Below are 22034 nucleotides of genomic sequence, written 5' to 3' on the forward strand. Positions count from 1 at the left end.
TTACCATCGGACCAATCAAAAACCCAAACTGCTATACAAAAGGCTCCTTTACCGCAAATTACTCCCTCTGAACTGAATCGAAAGCTTCGATGCTGCTCAACGTAGTATCTACGTAAGACGAACCGAAAAACCGTTCAATTATTATGGACAGTGGCGGGTTCTCGGGGCTGCAAGCACGGTACCAGAATCGAGTGGAATCCAGCTGAGAAGCCGGGCCCGGTAGACGTCGAACGAGTAGGATTATTCGCCGGTGGATCGGGAGCTGGAGCCGGGACACCGGGGTCGGGGCCGGGGCCGGGGAACAATGTCGGAAACGACGAGGACGGTATGCCGAGATATGCAGGATATCGCGCAGAACTGCGATCCTTCGAGGTCGGAGCAGAGGCACGGTTATAGAGCGGTGTGCGCGAGTAAAGCTAGATACATATCCCCCGTTGCACCGCCAGCCACCACCACCATCGTCGTCACCCTATCCACCGGCACCAATACCTACGTAACACCGTCACTAACACCGGCATCAGCGGCAACGCGCACCGAGAGAGAATACGTCTAAGTGTATTACCTCCGGGAGCGCACCGTTCCACCTAAATATGTAATAATATCTACCGGAGATACCAGCATTCCTCGACCTCGAGAAGAATTCGATCAAAATGTGTCGCGATACTCTGCTGGTATGCCAGGTGAGCTACGCGTCTCCCCGCCGCCACCACCGTCGTCGTCATCGTCGTCGCCGCCGACGCCGTCGTCGCCGCCTCCGCAGCCGCCTCCTTTCCTTTCCTCCTCCGTTTATGCTTCCTACGTCTTCTTCGGCTCGTTCGCCTCCGACCCACACCACTCCTCCGTGCCACGTTCTCCTTCGAAGGGAACGAGATCGGTCGCGAGATCGGTGTCTCGCGATGTCTCGGCTATTTCTGAGGACCAGGGGTGGAAGTTTAAAAGGGTCGCCGGAGGTTGAAAAGGGTTCAGGGGTCGGCGAATTTAGCGAAGGAGTGGATAAGGCTGAGGTCGATAGTTTGGACGTGATGGGGTGTTTCGAGTCTTTTGTGGAGTCGTTTTGATTGGGTTAATGTATTTGCCAAGGGTGCTGGAGTGGTCGGAATTTGCTTCGAGTATGTCACGAGTGATGTATTATTTTGATGAAGCGTATGACGTATTGATATAGAGAATGACCCATTTCGGTTTCCTTCTTGATCGATGCGATAATAGGGATATGTTAATTAATTCTGCAAACTGCTCGTATGTGGAAACGCATCTTTGGAGAGAATTAGAGAAGGTTTGTTTACCTGTTTGCATTGTATCGCTGTGAGGATTTCATTCTGCATATGGTCTTTTAGAAATTTTTTCATCTTGATTATAGGGTCCATTCTTCACTTGAATTTGTTTGCATAAGAAATATTTCTTTGTGAGCCCTATTTTCTTTCATAGTTGACATTGTCGTGTTGAAAGAATAAATAGTATTCAACCCGTTTGTCAATTTTTAATTTCCATGTGTAAAATCTAGTTAATTCATTAACTTGTCAATTTATGGTGAAATTGTGTATCAGTTCATATGAAAATCCATTATTTCTTATATCTATAAAAAAATAATAAAATTATTTAGTAATTACTATAAATATAATAAATAATGTCATATGATATGATACAATAAGATGAAAAATACATGAGATATAGAATATTTACGATAGAAAATTTTTGTTACATTATTTTGCGACGATTTTTCATCTACTGGAATTTTTATTGGAAATTTTACGACGCCTGCCGCATTTTCCTTGTCGATTTTGTTATTTAAAAAGAAAGGGGTAAAAGCGTTCGATCCATACCAACGACGAACCATCGCATCACCTCATAAACTTTGAAAACATTTCTTATAAACGGCGGATGCTTTGCGGGGGTGAGATTCCTGGCAGAGCTTATCACAGCGAAGATTTACTTGCGCGAACGACAAGCTACAAAAGTATTAAAATATCGCGTGAACAGCGCATTCGAGGAATTCTCGTATCATCCATGGAACAGGGACGCTTTTATAAAATCTTACTTTTCCTTTCGGAGTCTTTTTCTTAAAATTTCTTCAAAATACCTCTCGAGTTTTAAAAATAGGTTGTATTCTTTATTACGGTTTTTCCTGACTTACTCTTCTTTTCTATTACATATCTAAAATCGTATTTGTATATTGCTGTTAAAATTGTTTTATATAGAAATTTCATAAACGATGTGCTAAAAATCATGGGAAATTGTGGCATTATATATAATTTCATGATAGAATAAACTAGGCTGTGCAAATGTGATTATTTTGAAACTTTTACTACTCGTTAGAATCTAAAGACTGTAAAGAGATTAAAATTTTGATAATAATTTCAGTGAACGATTGCCTCACCAACGCGATATCCGAATTTAATCTGGCCATTGTCGCGACGTCACAAATCCAAGCTAGAACTGGAATTGGCCAGCTTTCGTGTCCTGTGGTGCAGTTTCAAACAATGCAGGAACAATAGGTGTAACTTTCGTGAAATGATAATTTCAAGTTTGCTCCAGTTCCAACTTAATAAGTTTATGTAACAAGTACTATGCTATTACATTCAACTTTCAAATTTACACACACAAAAAATTCTCATAAATATCGATGCACTCACGATAACAGCAGAATAACATATATTCACCAATTTGTCCACTGCTTTAAAACAAATTAAAACTCCATTAGCCAACCATAAAATTTTATATTATATAAAACATGTCAGAATTTATTAAAAGAAGAAAAATAGTACTCACATGTCTTGTAATTATAATGCATGATTATCGTTAATCAAAATGATTAATCACGCTTTCTCAATTTTATCTAAAACATACAATTCGATGATCATTTTTGAAGATGACTTGCTTATTCGTAGCTACTGTATACGTGATTTCGTCAACTGTGGTTGTAAGATATGAAAGTGTAACAGAAACTCTAGAACGATTAATTTACGACGTTGCAAACATTTTTTGCAGCTCTCAGGTGTAATCGATAATGTCGATGAACTTTTATAGAAATACTGGTTGGTGTTATTAGAGAGATACGTCTGAATGTAAAATGCATCGTTGCATAACGCCATTTAGCGTGGTATTTGTAATCACATGTACAAGTTTTCATTTAATTTTAGAATTCTAACGTGAGTTTACTGATACATTTTCCAGACTGCAACTCCATTAATTAAGATTGAAACATCAATCGCGCAAATTTCCAATTGTTAATGGTACTGCTTTTGTAGGACATAGAGAATTTGAAGACAAGCAATAGGACTTGATTTGCATTTTCACAGAACATCTGAAATCAGAAAAATTAAGTTTAATAAATGAAAACTTTTTTCATGAATGAGGTATTCAATTTCATTTATTATCAAGCAATTGTAGTATATCGACAACTATAATTGAAACAATAATTAAATACAGAAGATTTTACTACAAGACTCTACTATTCATTATCGTTAGTAATATAAAATTAATTATAAAATTACAAGCTCATTGAAATACATAAATTTATACATTTTCGCATTTAATATGATATAGGAAAATTTAAAATCAAAAGTATAATTATGAAAAAGTTAATTCAATTTACTTTTAATGACAGTTTAGTACAGAGATAAAATTACAATCACGGAAATGATCATCCTTTTTACAACCAATATTATTGTACTGGCATCTTCGAATTAGCGCCTTTCGTTTGATCGTGCAAACGAGCACTACCGGAAGTTTTATGACTTTACGACTATCGACATTAAGGGAGGTTCACAACATACCAGTCGTGCCGCATATGCTTCATCCGAAATAGCTCGAATAAATGGAGACCCTGGGAAGAAAGATAATTGTCAGTTTGATCGCAAATAATGGAATTCATAGAGAATTCTTGGCATTAAAACAAAGTAAATTTCCTTGATTAGCAAGAAAAAAATAAAATAAGATTAATAAAACTCAATTGAAAAATGCAGAATTAATGATGGAAAAACGACGTGTATATATATAATCTTAAAAATTAATTTTCGAATATTCTGTTGAAATTTCGTAGGTCACCAGTGATTGACACATGTGCAAAAGTAATTGCGATCTTTGATCGTGTAATGTGATAAAAATTACTAATGACAGTATAATAAATCAAATGCACAAATTTCTCTAATTCAAACTAGAAAAAGGATGTGGAAAGTACATCTTATCTGTTGCAAGAAATGATGATACAGGATTTTATTAAATATTTATAAACTTAAATGACCTGATATGATAGTTCCTTAAAATATTTTTGAAACAGTAACCTATAAAGTAAAAAGATAAAACATTAAATGTGAATAAAGGAAAATAAACTTTTAATATTTTTGATTGCTTAATTTATAAATAATTTTACACTTACTTTACTTGATAAACGACTATATTAAATTCAATTATGTTCCTGTACGATGTTTTTATAATTTCGTTATTTTTTCAAATTTTAAAAATAAATTACTCCTTCAGTAACCAAATAACCTAAAAATTATTATACATATGTATAAATTAATTTATAATTAATATCTTATATTATATAATTATTTAAAAAAATATTTACTACGCAAAATGTTACGGTACATACAACTATATAGATTATTCGTAAATATTACGTATCAGTTTATTAGAGATTAATCAACTTACTCTATTTACAAGTTAAATCGTGATATCTCATATAACACGAAGGTTATCGTAAAACAAGATGTTATATTTTTCGTTAGAAAATCTGAAATCTATTGCAGACGCAAGCTTTCTGGTTTTCAACGCAAAATGCCGCGAAACGAATTTACGAATGCGTATCGCACGGTCATACTTTAATCGAGAGTGAAGAGAACTGCGCACGAAATTGCCGTGAAACTAACGGAATCGTTTAGCCCGCGTGGCTCGTCGACACGTCACGAAAATCGAGCGTTAACGTAATTAAGTAATTAAACCTCGCGGGTGAAATCGGACCGTGCCTTTCCCATTCAATGTGTCGCATTCGCTGAAAACCCGCACGAAAACTGCGCGTTTCAGCCCCGCGGCGCGACAGCCACTGTCACCGTGCACGCTCTGCTACTCTGTGGTCGTTCGTAAACATTTGTCGAGCACAATGTGTCCAACTGACAAAAGGAGCTTGTGCAGTACAGCGCGCACGTTTAAAAGCATTAATTACGACCGCTTTTGTCTCCCTGCAAAAGGCACGCTTTGAACGTCATTTTGATACGTGACATTCGATTTCACGAGCGTTTTGTCATGTTAAATCTCACCGATAAACGCCAGACGTATGCACACATCGAACGATAGCGACCGCGACTGCTCCCACCTATCAACGGTTCAAAAAACATAGCATCCTTTATTTTCTTTTCCGCGCTATTCTGTGCACCAATCATTTTGAAGTTTCCGTTAAGCGTGTTGAAACCTGCATAGGACGCGTTCAACGTACTGCAAATGGATGTGAATGTCGTGTAATCGTTTATTGTATCTTTTGTATCGTTTATTTGAGTGAGATATGTGAGTGTTTGCAATGATTGTTTGATATTTCTGCTCGAGAATGAAACAGATGAATGGTATGTGTGTAATTTTTTCTATGTATATGATATCTCGTTGACAAATTTGGGGTTACATTTTAGGCGTTTCCGATTTCTTCGATTCTCTCTCAAAGACATGAAATCGTAACAAATTTTTACTACACAGACGTGTGAAACGTTAGAAATGGGATGAATTCGATAAGGAAAGTATTTCTAGGTTAGTGGTTTCAATTACGAGTACAATATGACATATGAGCATATACATGCCAAGAGTTTAATACATATTTGTTGGTTTAATCTTCTTCGTTGAAAGGTAACTTTACATAATAATCTTTTATTATTCCCTTCTGCAGTGAACCTTTATTATACATTACCTTATTATTATGAATTTGTTGTGTACACATGTTCAATAATAATTTGGTTAATGTTTTATCGTTTCTCTTATGATTACGCGTAAATGCGTAATTATTCAATTTCTGTCGTTATATATTTCGTGTTAGCAATGATTTAGGCAACATATCGAAAAAGATTTCTATCGTCTTTCTTTCGACAAGATTCTATGTTACAATTGCCTTCAGTAGGTAAAGTAGAAAGTTTATTACCGATCAGGTAAACAATCAACTAGTTTGATAAAGTTGTATATATTCAATTTACATTTTGGAATTTAAGTATTAATGTATCTTCGATACAAAAGATTCAGACTTGCAAATGTATAAAATATCGAACAATTTCAATTTTTGTAAGTTAGGCAAAAGGTAATTAATAATTAAATAATTTATATTCTAATATACACTTTTTTTTTAGAATTTGTTTGTGATCATCGCATTTAAGCAACTCTTACTGTTAATCAATTATTAGTAAGTATAAATCTAGTTAACATTGAAATATGCAGTTAGTAATTTTGTAATATAACATTATTTTTTATAAAATTAGGACTTGGAATGCATAATTCGATTGATAGGCGGCCATTTTGTTTGTTTATGTCGGTAAACATGATTTAAGGTGCTTATGCTGCAGTTTACGAGTTACCCATTGAAAATCCTATACACAAAGACCTTGAAATTAGAACAAAAGCCTAAAGGAAGGCGTGAAGTCCAGGAATAGATCCCAAAGAAAATTACAACACAGGTATAAAAGAAAAGTAACTTGAAGGGTGACGATGGGTGAAAGGTTGTTTTCCATGGAATAGAGCATGAACGTCACTTTGGTAATCTTAAGCCAGTGCACTTGCACTGGGTCAGTTATGTCTCGCACACAGCTACCGTCGGTTAATCCCTTGAATCCGTTAAGTACACAAATGGCTCCAGTCAGTCTGCTACCAAAAAAGTGCACGTGAACTAGTTTATATACAGAAACGTCAGGTGTCATGCGATCGTCGTTGAAGCGAATCGTTTTTGTATCGTGAAATGATAGGATTGTTATAGAATCTAACGCAAACAATCAGTTAGGCGAGGGATTATTATTTTTTCAAACGAATTTTTATTAGGAGGTATTTTTCAAGGTAGCAGCCGTAGAAAATGAAAAAGCAAAAGATCGTGAAATGAATTAGATAGAAAAGCATATTTTACGTGTAAATACACAACGATATTGTTCGATATATGTTTAGTATCAGATTGCGTATAAAAAAGCGAATAGTATAGAGGCAGGTAGTCGTTTTGTGGTCGGCCAGTTCGTGCGTTGCCATTTATCAAAAGGTTTATTCGAAAAACCTAAAACGTAACCCCTGAAATTCAACAAGTGCCTCTCAAACTTGAGCGAGAGAGAATAAACGAGTAAGCGAGCAACAACATCCAACCTCTATTACGTGCGTGACGCGACTGATCTCCCGCGCGGGGAGTGGGGAAACGACGGTTCCGTACGATGTAGTGGGGGTAGATGATCGGTCGAGTTCGGCGTTCTTCGTACATTGTCGGCTATGCTCGGCTTCTGGTTTCTCCCGCGGCCGCATAAGCGGTGTCAGCGTGTGCGCAGACCGGCTGCGCAGCAGGCGTGTGCGTTGTCTAGATTCTTTGTGCCATTCCTGGCATACCAAAAACAAGAGTGGTGACTGCGCTCGTATTTACCGGGGTGCAGCCTTGCGCGCTAATATTACTGTGCGAATTTTACCCGTGGTGTAAAGGCTCCGCGCGCGCGCGACGCCACGTCAGCTCGCCCAGTGGTAAGTACATTAAAGAAAATAGTGTCGAAACATCCTCGAAAGAGCGCGTCTACTCGTCCACGCCCGTGTGTCCCAGCGGCGTCGTCCCACACAGGGGCCGCGCATGGAACGGATTCGACAGCAGCGACGACGGCGATATACACACCGTCGGACACAGACAGACGGACAGACGGACGAAAGGGAGTGAGAGACAGAGGGAGCAATAGACGCTTGTGCGAAAGAAAGAGACGAACGGACAAACCGACCGTGCGATAAAGACAAATATTACAGAGGAAAAGAGAAGATAAACGCGACAGAGTGCGTGAACGTGTGTATATGCGTGCCGACGTTATCCGGTTGACTGTGTCTTTGCATCGGTAAAAAATATTACCGATCCCTCGTATATTCCTCGTGTGTCGTGATTGTCAGGTTCGTACTTCCGGTGACCGTGATGTTCGCATTGCTGGCCCCGTGTTGCTGCTAGTGGTACTCCGTTCTTACTATTGCTTTGAGAGAGAGAAAGAAAGAGGGAGTATATGTGAATGTGCGAGTGAGTAAGAGTGCGAGAGAAAGGATAGGAGGAAGAGAGAAAGATCGAAAGGAAAGGGAGAGAGAGATAGAGAAAGAAAGAAAGAGAGAGAGAGAGAGAGAGAGAGAGAGAGAGAGAGAGTGAGTGTGTGAGAGAATGACAGAGAGAGCGATGAAACGATAGTCGGATCAGTTTGATAAACGAAGAGCTCGAGTTGTGCCGGTCTATCGCATCTATCCGTGCGGTTTGGTGGTGCATCGGTGCATCTGTCTTTGTCCGATTGTCGCGTGTTTACGAGCGTTGTGTCAGCTGTGTGTCAAGAGAACGCAACGGGTCTGTGTATGTGTGTTACTGAAGCGTGTGCAGTCTCTCTGGCAACGTGTACGGATTCGCCAGCACGAAGCTCGTCGAGGAGGTTAGGACGAAGCGCGATCGGTCGGCGGTGTGCCGGTGGTGGTGGGCTGCGTGCGTTTCTCCGAGGAGAGCGCGCCACGACAGAAACGTGTGCCTCTGCCTAGTGCCTGCGTGCCAGCCCGCTCGCTCACCCGCTTCTGGTGAATTCGTATGGTGAATTATTGATCCGCGGCGGCGTGTGCGTGCGGAAAAACCGCGCGAGTAGAAGAGAGCGATTTACGGTGGATAGGAAAAGCGAACGAACAAACGGAGAAAACATCGAAAAAAGAAAAATAGTAACCTTAAACCGGCTGTCGTCTATACCGGTGTCTCTTGTTTTGAAAACTGTGCGCGCGCGAACACGCACTCCGCGTTATACATATATCACGGCTTCTACGAGACTCTGGAGGTGGAGCAGTGGTGGCAGCGACGGATTTTCTTTCCCCTAGGCGGGACCAAGCGAGAAGTGTTCGCACATATTCCATTGCTCCCAACGTAACGTGCGTCTACGTGTCTTTCTCCTTTTCTGTCATTCTCGCTCACTCTTTCTGTCTCTCTCTCTATCTATCTTTCTTTCTCTCTCCCTCTCTCCCTCTTTCTCTTTCTTGCTCTCTCTCTATCTGTTTCCCCGCTCTTTCTCCACCGCTCTCGCGTGTTATATGTGTGTGCGTTTCTCTCCGTCTCGCTCTGTCTGCGTTACCTTCGCCGCGTGTGCGTCAACGAAACTAAACGCGGGAAAAGCTCGGCGCGAAATATATTCGTGGGGAATGTATACGGTGCTTATCGTGAAGCGCGGTGCGTTTTCGTTGCTCGGCCAGTGAGTGCCCCAGTGCAAAGATACGGGAACGAAATATTTAGACGGGAAGCTTGTACGAAAGTATGTTGTCGTCGTCGTAAGACGACGACGACGACGACTACGACTACGACCACGGTCACGACAACGACGATCACCACGACGATAAACGTTCGAGGAACTTAAACGCGACGCTCTACGCTTTGTCGCGCTCTTTCGAGTCTTAATAATCCAGGACAAGCAAAACCCTACCTTCACCACCGCGACTTGGATGGATACTGTGCATTATTTCTGGAGTGAGTTTCTCTTTTAATCGTGCGCTTGTGTATGTACGAATCTACACTTGCATGCGACTGCGTTTCTCGTGTGTCCGTCTCTATGTGTACGTATGCCTAACTACGCGTGTATGCCTCTGCATACGCACGTGTGTGATGTGACGCGAATGTCTCGTTGCGCGCGGTACCGCACGCCTGCTTTTTTCTCGTCTCCCACGACTCTGACGTTGCCGCCGTCGGGACACGCGTTCGCGTGGACAACTTCACGCTTATCACTCCATCTCTTTCTATTCTCTTTCCCGCGTAATGTCGGCTGTGGACGTTTTTATTTCTTTCAGCTAATATTTTTAACTGATATTACGAGAAACGAACGTACGTATTGAAGGTTTATTTGGATTGTTGTTGTTCATACCCTCGAAATTTCTTACTCCAATTTTTTTTTTGGGTACAGAGTGCTCGAGAAACGACGCAACCAGCGACTTCTTGGAAAACCGGGCGTATGCAGTCATGATTTGTTTTGAATTCGCTCTCAAACGACAGCTCGCGTCTATGTCGCGTAAAAATATTTTGCGAGTGACAGTGACTTTAATACCATGACGTTATCACAGTAGGTTATCAAAGTAATTCCACGGTAACATGGTAACACGGCATTACATAAATTTAATCAGATACTTGTTATCGTGGCGGGTAAGCGGGTACGACCAGGTACGCTGTTTGGAAAAGATTGTTACCGTCGATTGCGCATTTCGGGTCAGTTTATTCGCGCTGACTTTCCTCTGTCATCGGCGTCTACGTATTTCAATTAGAAACTAGTTATTCGGAACTCTTGAGCGTCGGTTCTATGCGTCGACCATATCACGACTACAAACCGGACATATGTCGCTTAACCGGGCATACCGTAGGTAAAAATTGTATCAACACGGTATATTACAAGGAAATTCTTCGAATTAGAAAATTTTGAGATTAAAGTTTGTGCATGTGTAGAGCATAATGGAGCATAATACATGCAGCAATTCTTTTATGGGCGGGAAATTTTGTTAAAGGAGCCAAACTTGATCTCAAGGTTCAGTATTTTCTTATGCTCTGATTATATTTTCCTTTTAGAATTTTTGTCGCTATACAACGATAGAGTATTTAAAATTAAATATTTTTTTTGTAGGAGGTTTGTTGTGTCTTGTACTATTACAAATTTATATCTAGATAAATGATTGTTGCATGTATAATCTGTTATGATATACATATTCATATAGTTTCATTCAAATTAAGAAATTAAAATCATAATCATTTGGTTAGGTGAATTTTCTTGTAATACACTGAATTTTTTCAAATTGGTTACCTTCACGATACAAAAATTATACTTATTTTTAATATAAGAATTTAAGCATTGATTAAATACTTTGGTGTAGGTTAGCTTTGGATTACGTTTGGACTCCAAAATACTTTAGTACCAAAATTTAAGAAGTTTCAGTCACTTTTGTCTGTGAATTGCTCATGTGTGAAGTATTAGAGGAGAAACAAGTAATGTCACGATCTTCATAGGTAAAATTTATTTCTAATATTTTGGAGTTTATCAGTAAAACACAAGATCTGACGAATTTAAGTGTATTATACCTAGATTGGAGCTCTTACTCTTATTTAATTCTTTGTTTCCTGAGGATTTCTCAACATAAAATAGGTAATATCTTTTATAATAACGTAGAAAGCAATGACGCATAAATTAATACATAAAACTGTTTTGTTTCAGTGCTGCATGATTCATTGTTAATTTTAGTTCAACACCTACTATCAATCTTACAATTTTGCCAAGTTTCGAAATTCATTTTCCAATGGAAATGGGATCAGAGAAGAAAGTGTACAGAGTGAACTATTATCACTCTATCTGCCATTGTGGAACGTCGTTTATTTTGAATTACATACAATTAAATTAAGATAATGTAAAACCATCGCAAAGTGGCAGAAAGTTTATCAGTTTGAGTTTGTAGTTGTGATTAGTTTTCTGTCTTACCCAAAAGCAAAACTCTAGTTTTGCAAAACTTGTCTCAGGACCTCTTCATAATTAGCATTACAAATGTAGTTTTGATTTTCACCTTCTTACCCAGAGTTTGTCTAACTCTGTGTGAAACAATTCCTCATGTAATTAACATCATTTTGTTAATTCCTATAAGTTCTACTTGTTTCTATTACCTAGATTGTCCAAAAAATATTGTCGATATTTATAATATGAAATAACGGATTCTTCCTTTAAAATACCAAGGAAGGTACATTGAATTTTGATCCATCTTTCTATCAGCTTCAGGATAGTTGCATAATTCCAATTAGCCTCACATCATATTTAATATACGAAGGAAAACAAACACATCTTCATCTACTCCAAAAATCCAATACATACTACATATTGACCACGTTAATGAGTATGTAACTATTAATGCGAATTTAATCTTCTAAATATATAACCACTATAATATATAGTGGTAAAGTTGAGCGTCAGTAGTTAGAATCATGGAGGAAAACAAGTAGCTTTGAATGGCGTACATGAAAAGCGTTTAGTATGGTGCTAATCGTGTTTTTACGTTTTCCATTTATTTTTCTATCGACTACCATTTACGATTTGAAAACGGATACCCTATCCGTTGATTATTTTTGCTGTTCTCATCAATAAGACGCGTGTATGTTTGCATATACCAGATTATCGTGCATTGCAAATATAGTCGAATGGCAATTTAATTTTGATAGAAAATTAATTTGGTTCCAAATGGCTGAATTTAATGGCGGCACGATAACAGCTGGCGTACGGCTAGAGCTTAGAATGCTGTAAATTTTGTTAACACCGGTGCATTATTTTTAACCGTATCTTATCTGCTCGCACCTATCCAGTTTGATCAGAGGAATATCTCAAATTGAAAATATGCTTCTGAGGGGAATATAAACAAATCCAGTGGATATTATGTTCAGCAGTTGTATATATGTCGTTGTTTTAGAAATCACGTTCAGGAATTAATCTAATATAATCAATGATAGATAGCGGTTGTACATGTCTCTAATTGTTGATATTTATCGACGGAACTTTAATATACTGAAAAATAATCAGTGTTGTATATAGATATATATATAGGTACTTCAAAATTTTGAAGAATAATTATTATATTTGTGTATATATAGGTATCAGGATTATTCTCACAGGCTGTATTTCTTTTCATGAAGTATACAATTATGTGAAATCATTTAATCACCTGATTAGATGTCATATACCTAAATGTATACCCCTAATCATCTATATTATCTATTATATTCAAATTAGATTAACGTAAAGACTGTTAGGCTGATATTAACATTATTATGTTATTAAGATAATAATTCAGTGATGAATTTTTCAGTGATGCTTCGGTTCTTCTCTCCTCTTTTTAAATTTTCCTTTCCACATTGATCATAATTTTCTTGACCCAGTAAGTACCTCTTCACACTCACTCTAAAAATTCTCATTTTCCTAAGCAAAAATACACTATTCTCTAGGTAAAAATCCGAATATTTTTAATCCATTTTCATAACGTAATTGCAGTTTGCTGTCGAAAAGATCCACGCAAATCCTCACTGGCAGAAGCCACGCTTTCACCTACCAAAATCCCATGAAGAAAGGAACAAACAGAAAATACAGCATGTCCACGAACACGTCCTTTAACCTTCCAAATTGCAACTAGTTCTAAAAACAACATATCACTCAAGAGTCTGTCAACACACGAACCAAACAGCAAAGCCAACGAAGACGTCTCGGGACAGAAAAATCCAGCGATATTTCCTCTGCACCCTGTCAGCACCCTGTAAACTTGCGAAATTGGTGGACGTAAAGCCAAGTAATTATCCGTTAAATTCTATAAGCCAGTGGTAGCTCGTGATCGGCCATGGAAGTGTTAATCCATCGGCGGTGCGTGTTGAAAGTCAGACGAGCTTGTTAAAAATCGTCGGGTCGGTTTCGAGGCCCGGCAGCGATACGCATCGAAGTTTTTAACCGGGCCGGATAAAAATCTGGGGTTCCGTACAGGGGAAAGGATATCTCGGCTTTTGCACCGTGGCGGCAGCAGGTGCAATCTGTGTGTTTCTTCGAGCTTGTCCCGCCCTCCTGGTTCCCGCTGGCCGAACAGCTCGTTTTTCTTCTCCAAGAGCGGTGCACGCACGCGAACCGCGGAACCGGTAGCGCGGTAATCGGTAATCGGTAACCGATGAATTCGATATTCATATCACCTTCGCTAAACTCATACACACTTTCTACGCCTGATACGCCTTTTACGGCTTTTTATCTGCCCGTCTTATCGGCACGTCAAATATTGAAAATTCGATAAGCCTCGCTTTTTTCCCCTTAATCGCCTTTATTCTACAAATGCCAATTTTTTTCATTCATGCTCTTTATTCTTTCACGTCGGGGAAAGGTTCTGGCATTTTCCGAGATTCCGAATCTTTTATAGAATTCGATTTAGAGAGTCAATCGATGGCTTTTATAGGTGGGCAATTAGTTTAGTTTTTTCAGGAATTTTATCTTTTTTCCTAGATCCTTTCGAGATTCATAATTACGAATTTGTAATTGCGAGTTGTAGTGCTTCTTATTTTTAGTACTTCGAAGGAGAGAAAATTAGCTTTGGAGGAATTTTTATATTTTTTACCTAAGTCATTCTACAAGTAGAAATGTCTGTTTAATTGTAATTGCGAGTTATGGTGGTTTTTATTTTTATTGCTTTCTTCCTTATGTCGAAACAAGTAATTTTGTCTTAAAAAGCGAAAGGGAATGTTATCTGTTTTTAAAAGAATAGTATTTTTTCAGTTGTGAAAAATTTATGCTGTTCATACTTTGTTTCGTTTGTTCTTTCCTAGTCGCATTGTCAAATCGCGTAAAGTTGCGCGAAAGAATATTTTTCATGATTTCGATTCACTCTTCTATATAGGAGTAACTTGTGTATTTACACTGTCAATATTGCCGCACCCCTGTATCGTTTTAACCCATTTGCATTATAAGCGCACATATGCGTGGAACTTTGCTGACCATTATCACAAAAGCGTAGATATGTGCGTTAGTGTTTTGTGCATAAGCAGAGAACACATGCTTGCAGTTAGTAGATGATTGGAAATTGATTAAAGTATTTTTCCAGGAAAGAGCTGCACTTTTTCGGATGATAATGGGATAACTGAGTTAGGCTTACACACACTACAACTTGTATTTGACTACCCGTAATACATTGTGGATAATCGACAAGATATCTCGTGTTTCGTATCATGTATCTTGATGAATTCAAAATGGAGAAGTCGATAGACACAAAATGTCACTTTGGAAAAGAATCGTTTCAGCTCTACGTTTAAACTGAAATTTTTCCTCGTAGAACAAGATTCGATAATTCATTTGGACAACACACAGGCAGATGCGTATTACAGATATTGCATAAGAAAGATTCAACTTTAGTTGATTTAGTTAAAGTTAGAAACGTACTGGGGAACGCTGCGCAAAATTTCATTCTATTTTCATATTTTTCCAAGTAATTTTGTATCTCCATTGATATATTTCTGTGAAATTAAGTTAAAGCACAGGGGGCTATATTTTATGTCTAAAAATTAGGAAGATTCGAATCCAACTCTCAACCGGTCAAATGATAGGTGAATGACAAAATGAAACAGGAAATATCTCGAGTAAAATAGAATATAGGAAGATATAGCTTTTAATTGACTCTTTGCATTTGAGAGGAGACTTGGAGTCGTCACTTAATAAGATTCTAAACATTGATATTACTTGATATATATAAATTAATAATAACGTTATCACTGCTCCAAATATTGGACCAGAATAATTCTGTGTGTTAATTCATCTACGACTTCTTACAATTGGAGCAAACTTGGTAGCAGAGAATTTTCGAATCGCTATTTTCCTTTACCGAGAAGATTGCCCAGTACAAAGTGTTAAAGTTCAATCAAAAGCCATGTCATTCGGATCATGGTGTGTTCAGTATCAATGAGATTTGGGAATTAAATATAAATTATACGCGAATTATATGTACGTAGATCCGATATTTAACTGGAAAATATATCGGGTGTCTCGGTAAGCGAGAAGTAGGCAAGCAAGTACTCCTAGACACACGTTATCGCAACACACCCTGTTCATCTGGAAAGGGTTGGGGTCGATTTCAGAGGTATCCAGCGTGGCGCGTAGAATGGCGTTATCTCCATTTCGTCCCTTCTTTTATCGTAAATTCGACTGTCTTTTGTTTAATAGCGGAACGATCGTATCTTAGTAGACTCGTGACAGCAGCTAGACTCATTAAACCGAGGCTTCTTCGCGATATAAATAGGACTTCTTGTCCCGTTGCACTACGGAAGGAGCAAATAGATTATCACGCGTACCACGACCCTCCGCCGACGACTTCTCTCCGCTTCTCTTCTTTCCCTTTCTACCATCGCCATTCTCTTTCTCTATTTGCTCCTCTGCTCTCCTCTCTTCTCGGCTCTCGGTTTCTTTTGCTCGTGAGCAACACGGTCTTCTCCTCTCTCTCTCTCTCTCTCTCTCTCTTTCTCTCTCTCTCTCCCCCCCCCCCCTCTCTCTCTTTCTCTCTCTATCTCTCTCTCTCTATCTCTCGAAGAGGAGCCGGGTACGCGCGTGACTTTCTATTTGGCGTAGACGGTGCCAAATTGTCAAGTAACTAAAATTACCTTCGAAGGTGTACGCGTGTCTTTCTCTTTTTCCCCCTTGACGTCTTCCTCCACTGTTACCCCTTTGCTTTTTTCGCGACGTCGCACTCGCGCCACGAATGGCCACGCTCCTCCTGCACGTCGGATTAAATTTTCCAGCCTGTTAATTAGGGGATCCGTCGTTATCCGCCTTCTCAAATTTCTCCAGTGAAAAGTCCTGTACTAGGGGTCGTTCCGTGCGATTTTACCATTTTTTCCCTTTCTTCTTCCCAGCATCCTTTGTCGCTCGTTTCAATGGGGTGGCTCAAGGAGGACCCTTTTATTCACCGATACCGATCTTCCGGGTCAGTTTGGCATTTATTCCAGCTTCCATCCCGTCCCGATGTTTGAGGGTTGTTTTTGGATGTGTGTCGGTGATTATGATAGTCGTATAAGTTACTCGTGTCTCGTTTTAACATATTAAATATATCGTAAATGGAGGAATTATATGGTCGATTTTCTATAAATACTTTTATTCAATTCCGGCGCGATATAAACGAATGCAGTGCGAAATGGGAGAAAGTTATTTTATTTTGGAATTTTTACATAGATTTAGGGTGTTATCGGTTGTCGCTGCTGCGATAATAAAATATATTTTTCAAATGTATGCGCTTTCTTTTCTTTATGGCACAGTGAGATTTTTAATCTTGCACAGAGGCGCGTTCATATCATTGTAAATAGCGTAAAGAGTAGTTGCTAGCCCAGAGTAAAAATTATTCGGAGTTTCTGGTAGGTCGTATTGAAAATTGCTTGGAGTGTAAAGGATTACAAATTTTGGGTAAACTATAGGAAACTTTATCTTGTATAACTATTGTCTATTTATCTGTATGTCTGTATGTTTATTTCGTTATCATTGTTTCTATTTGATGTCTTCTTCCAACCGTGTTTTATGGTTTATTTAGAAAAGTCTTAAGGTTTGCTCTCGAACATAGTTGATAATTCGAAGAGAAATTATTTCACTATGCAGGAGGATGGAAAACGTGAAAATTTGTAAATACCTTTGTCGAAGAATTGTGAAATCACTTCTAACATCGCTAAAGATTAGAGTTTGACGAACTTGAAACGAAACGGAGATAAGAATATTTCCTAAGTAAATATGCTAGTTTAAAACACCTGTTTCATAATTTCATTCTTTGCCGAAGACTTACGAGTAGTAAATTACAGATTCCCTCCGATTAATTTGATTATTTCATCGCTATCAATCTTCATTGAGTATTCTTCTCGGACGTTGTCTTGGGGATTAGAATCTTTATCGCGAAATTTTGCAAATCATCTGCAACAGCCACCAACACCCGTAGCATCTTCATTAAGCGCTGTACAAATTGTTTGCCGTATCTCTTGCACTATGACAAAGTTTAAACACGTACAACGTGTAAGTTCCTCTGTGGAATGCATTGTCATTCACGTTAATCGTTAAGACGATCTTTTCTTCGAATATTCCATGAATAACGCGTTAAATTTCCTGTTAATGATTCAGTGATGTGATGTGATTCAATCGCGTCTTTCCAACCTCCATCTTCTTTCGTTTAAAATTTTCCTGAAACTCGATTTTAGAATTGCGAACAAAGTCATCTTTATGTGTATCTAAAAATATTTTGCATTGACTACCATCTACAAATACAATAGTAAAATCGATAAAAGTCTTTCTAATCTTTCCTTGTAGATAACGTAACAGATAAAAATTCCGTGTGAGTATAGCCAATTCTTAAATTAATCCTTTCGAAATGAAAAATAATTTCAATGATACCTCGTGTTATTTTCTTACATAGTATAATATCCAAAATATATGTGTATTTATTAATACACATTCCTCATTTTAGAGTCTCGCACGTGCCTAATTAGCACTCAGACAATCTGCATAAAAATTCTTCTTACGATAACTCTTTCTTTCAATTTCAATTTCAGTCCTATATAGTAATTCGTTAAAAAATCACTAAATCTAAAGTGCGATATGTAACGATATAATTTCTCAAAAATTCTCATCTATGACAATATTTCTTAATGACAGGTTGCTAAATATATAGCAGTTAGTGGACCAAAGTCGAGAACTTCATTTTGTTCCAAGACAGAGCAAAAGAGCAAAATTCCTTGAAGAATCTGAAATGGTATTTCGAATTTTGGATCGTTTCACGAAAAATCGATGGAAAGTTTGACGTTGCAACGAAATTCTGCAACGATTTAGCCGGCGAGCTTCTGTCGAGTGTTCATTAATTCAGGAACGGGTCTGGGACATTAACTCGGTGATCCGCACGTGTGTGGCAAAGGACTTGCCTGTTCGACCATCTAGTGACCCTAATAAAACCTACACAAAAGGTCGTCGTTCCTAGATCGATTTGCGAAAGGTCGAACGTCACGCCACCGGAGATTTTCTGCGCTTAAAACCGGTGTAACCGGCCTCCGGGCTCCGACTGAAAACTAATTTAAATTGTTGTCTTTGGGATTTAAATAGCGGTCGCTCGTACGATGGTTTGTCGAAGAACGACCGTTTGTTTGTCTAATTAATTATCGATCCCATCGATAGAGGATACGGAACGTGGTAAAATCTCTGTCGTCTGAATCGTATGATTGTGGCAGCTTGCAGAGTATTGGGTAGCGAAATAATTACTTTTCTCTACCATAAATTTGAACCAATGGGATTTGAAACGACTCGATTCTAAGATTCGCGACTTATTTTTAGACTCTATTCATTTCTTCCAATCTTTTTGTTCTTTTTTCTGTTTATTAGGCTACTTATAATTTTTGCAAGTTCGTTCTTCTGTCGTGTTTGTTTTATTAGGCTTAACGCTAGGGCTGTACATTAGGACTAGGAATTAAAATGATTTGTCAAGAACTTGTTATTTTCTCAATTGCTCAAAATGTACGCGTTTCGTGTCTTCTCGATAATTAACTCGCGTTAATTAGCGTGTAAATAAATTGGATTTAAAACTCTGTTGCATAAATCGATAAATCACTTGCAAATACGCCTATTCCAGGTTGAAGCTAGCGTTAACTTTGTCGCTTTTGAAGACTCTTCAGTTATAGTCAGTGTTGCAAAGCTCAATTTATTGACATCAGTGCATTACGCGATTTCAATTAGTCCTCGTTAACCCCTTGCACTACGATTTAATTACGAAAAATCACGTATTAAAGTACCACTTAATCTTACCTTTTATACACCTTCTATATATCGTGCACAAAGAAATCAAAAATCCACGAAGAAATTCGAACCTTGTGCACAGTAAATGATGTCACATATAATTATTTAAGAAAGAAAAATAGAAATAAAATTATGTTCGCGAGATTAGTATATGTAGCTTATAATCACGAGATTCGACACGAAGAAGTCGTGACGAGTTAGACTCGTCATTCTGGTGCAAAAGGTTAACTATGAAACGTGACTCTAAATTTTTTAAACAAATTGCACATTCATCGTGCGTGTTATCACGTATAACATTGTCGTGGATGAAATTTTTACCGAATTAAAACCGATCGATCGCGCGAGCCCGTTAGATCCATACCAGACTGCATATATGCACGCACACCAGAATCAAAACTGTGAGTAATACCTCTGTTTCAATATGAAACAGATTATGATGTTCGAGAGTTCGGATAATAGAATGTTCGAGTGGTAGAGTATACCGATAGCGGAAGTTTAGCCAGTGGTAGTTACATTGTGTTCCAAGCTTTATTTGTTTACACTAACAGCAGTATTAGCGTTAATATCGCTCATGTTAATTCGACGGTGTAGAACAACAGTGATTATAGAATATTCGTATTTAAACCCACGCGATTCGGGGATAGCTGGATGGAAAGATTCTAATGTTTCTATAACTTAATCCTCCGTCCATTGGTTTATTTCCATTGGTTTATAATTATCAAAAGTCACGCAGTCAGGCGCAGTTCATGATTTACATGGATTTTCGCGTTTTAATAATTAACAAGAAATCCCCGCTGATATATTTTCATCGATGTGAATTTTAATGCAAAAGAATTTGTTATGCCGAAATACAGTAAAATATATACGAGATATCATATATATTTTACGAGTTTGGTTCATTATGGGATCACAAAGAATTAATTGCACGCGTTACACTTTTGGTTAAACATAAACGATCGAAGGAAAGTAGAATTCATTTTCATAAATGAATTTTACCTTTTAATTGGTAGATTTTTTAATTAGCTGGGTAATTGTTTGTTACCGTTCTAATATTTTTTCAATATTATTTTTAACTCCACGCGTGTAACGTGAATAATACAGAGCAATTAGGATCTTTTCTCTTTGTTTATGAAGTAGATGTTTATTTTCTATTATTATATTCGTCATTTTTCAGCAGCATTTTTATGCACGAAGAGTTAGCTTTTTAGATTTAGATTTGGATTTCTAGATCGGTCTTTAACTCGCCTTTTCGTGCGTTATTAAGTATTCATCGATTGAACATGAGAAAGCCACGTATAGATAGTTTGAAAAGTATAGTGACGGTAATATTGAGGTATCCAAAGATTCGTAAATAATTCAGCAATTTTTCCGAAAATAGAAGAACATTTTCTGTCGGCATATTGTGTATGTCAAACGTCTAAAGATAAGGAATTTGCATAAAAGTCAAGAGGTACTTTCAAACGTCGAATGATCTACTTATCAGGCGAGGTGGTATACCACGAGCTCCTAAAAATAAGGAATTTATGCGAAAATGGAAAAGTATTTTCAAACATCGAGTAATTCCATATCTCCCAATTATAACAATTAATATGGAATATCAGTGTTCCACTATTCACCTAAACGTAAAATTTCATTAGACTATAAATGTTCTTTAATTCATTTTTCCAAAAATATACGGCTTAAGAGGAATCAAATTTACAGACTAAAATAATGAACTGCATTTTTCGAATTTTTCAAAATTTTCTTGCCACAGTTCTTGAGCGATGCTTGATATTTCCTATTTGAAATCAATTTCTATTTTCTGTTATTTTCAGTTAGTTGATTTCGCAAATGAATGGTTCGTGTGTTACTATTCTTTAGAGCCAATTATTTCGTTAAATTTTCGATTTTTTCTTAAACTTTCGTAGGTGCTCTTACTTTCCAATAAGTTACTCGTACAACAAGTTAATTACCGAATTATCACCATCGTGAAATTGCCAATTGTGAAAGAATTTGATTACCCAGCGATCTCGAAAGTACAATAATTATCAGAAATTTATTATTATTTCTCCACGAGTCGTGAATTTCGTTCTTTTAAAATTCGGTTCCACCTAACGAGTAGTCACTTTTATCGGGATCACATCGACAGTTTAATTACGGAATAACGACTGTGACAAAACTATGCGCGATAAAAACACGGAAAATGCTTCAATGATGCCGAAAACCCAGAGGGGGTTCGAGCACGATTCTCGAGCGATTTGTTTATTTATCGAGCACGTCCTCATACGCCGGATGATTTCGATGTTCGTTTCTCTTTTTAAATAAATGTCACGTACACGCGTCGATCATAAAACCGCGATGCCATTCGTCCCGTCGTGGGACCATGCCGCGAGATACAATATTTCCACCCTCTCTTTTTTCCTCTCTTCCATTTTACCTCTCCTCCATTTTCGCTCGCTGCTCGTCATTAATAATGTAAAATTGAAAGCAGTAAATTAAACGTCGGCGAGAACGGTTGGAGCGTTCCGCGCGGGCCCGCTCGACCGTGCAAATTTCATCGATGAAAATCGTACACGA

At 37.9% G+C, this 22034-nt stretch overlaps 1 long non-coding RNA gene across 1 annotated transcript in view; it reads left to right on the forward strand.

The window, feature by feature from the left end:
• Positions 1 to 7481: 7481 nt before the first annotated feature.
• LOC108553093 (uncharacterized) overlaps positions 7482 to 22034 on the forward strand; it is a 152517-nt gene continuing 137964 nt past the window's right edge. Inside the window, exon 1 of the long non-coding RNA XR_001890606.1 lies at positions 7482 to 7674. This is a non-coding gene — a long non-coding RNA (uncharacterized LOC108553093). The remainder of the gene's footprint in view (positions 7675 to 22034) is intronic.

Source organism: Eufriesea mexicana, unplaced genomic scaffold (assembly GCF_001483705.2).
Source record: "Eufriesea mexicana isolate 0111107269 unplaced genomic scaffold, ASM148370v2 scaffold9296, whole genome shotgun sequence".
NCBI lineage: Eukaryota > Metazoa > Arthropoda > Insecta > Hymenoptera > Apidae > Eufriesea > Eufriesea mexicana.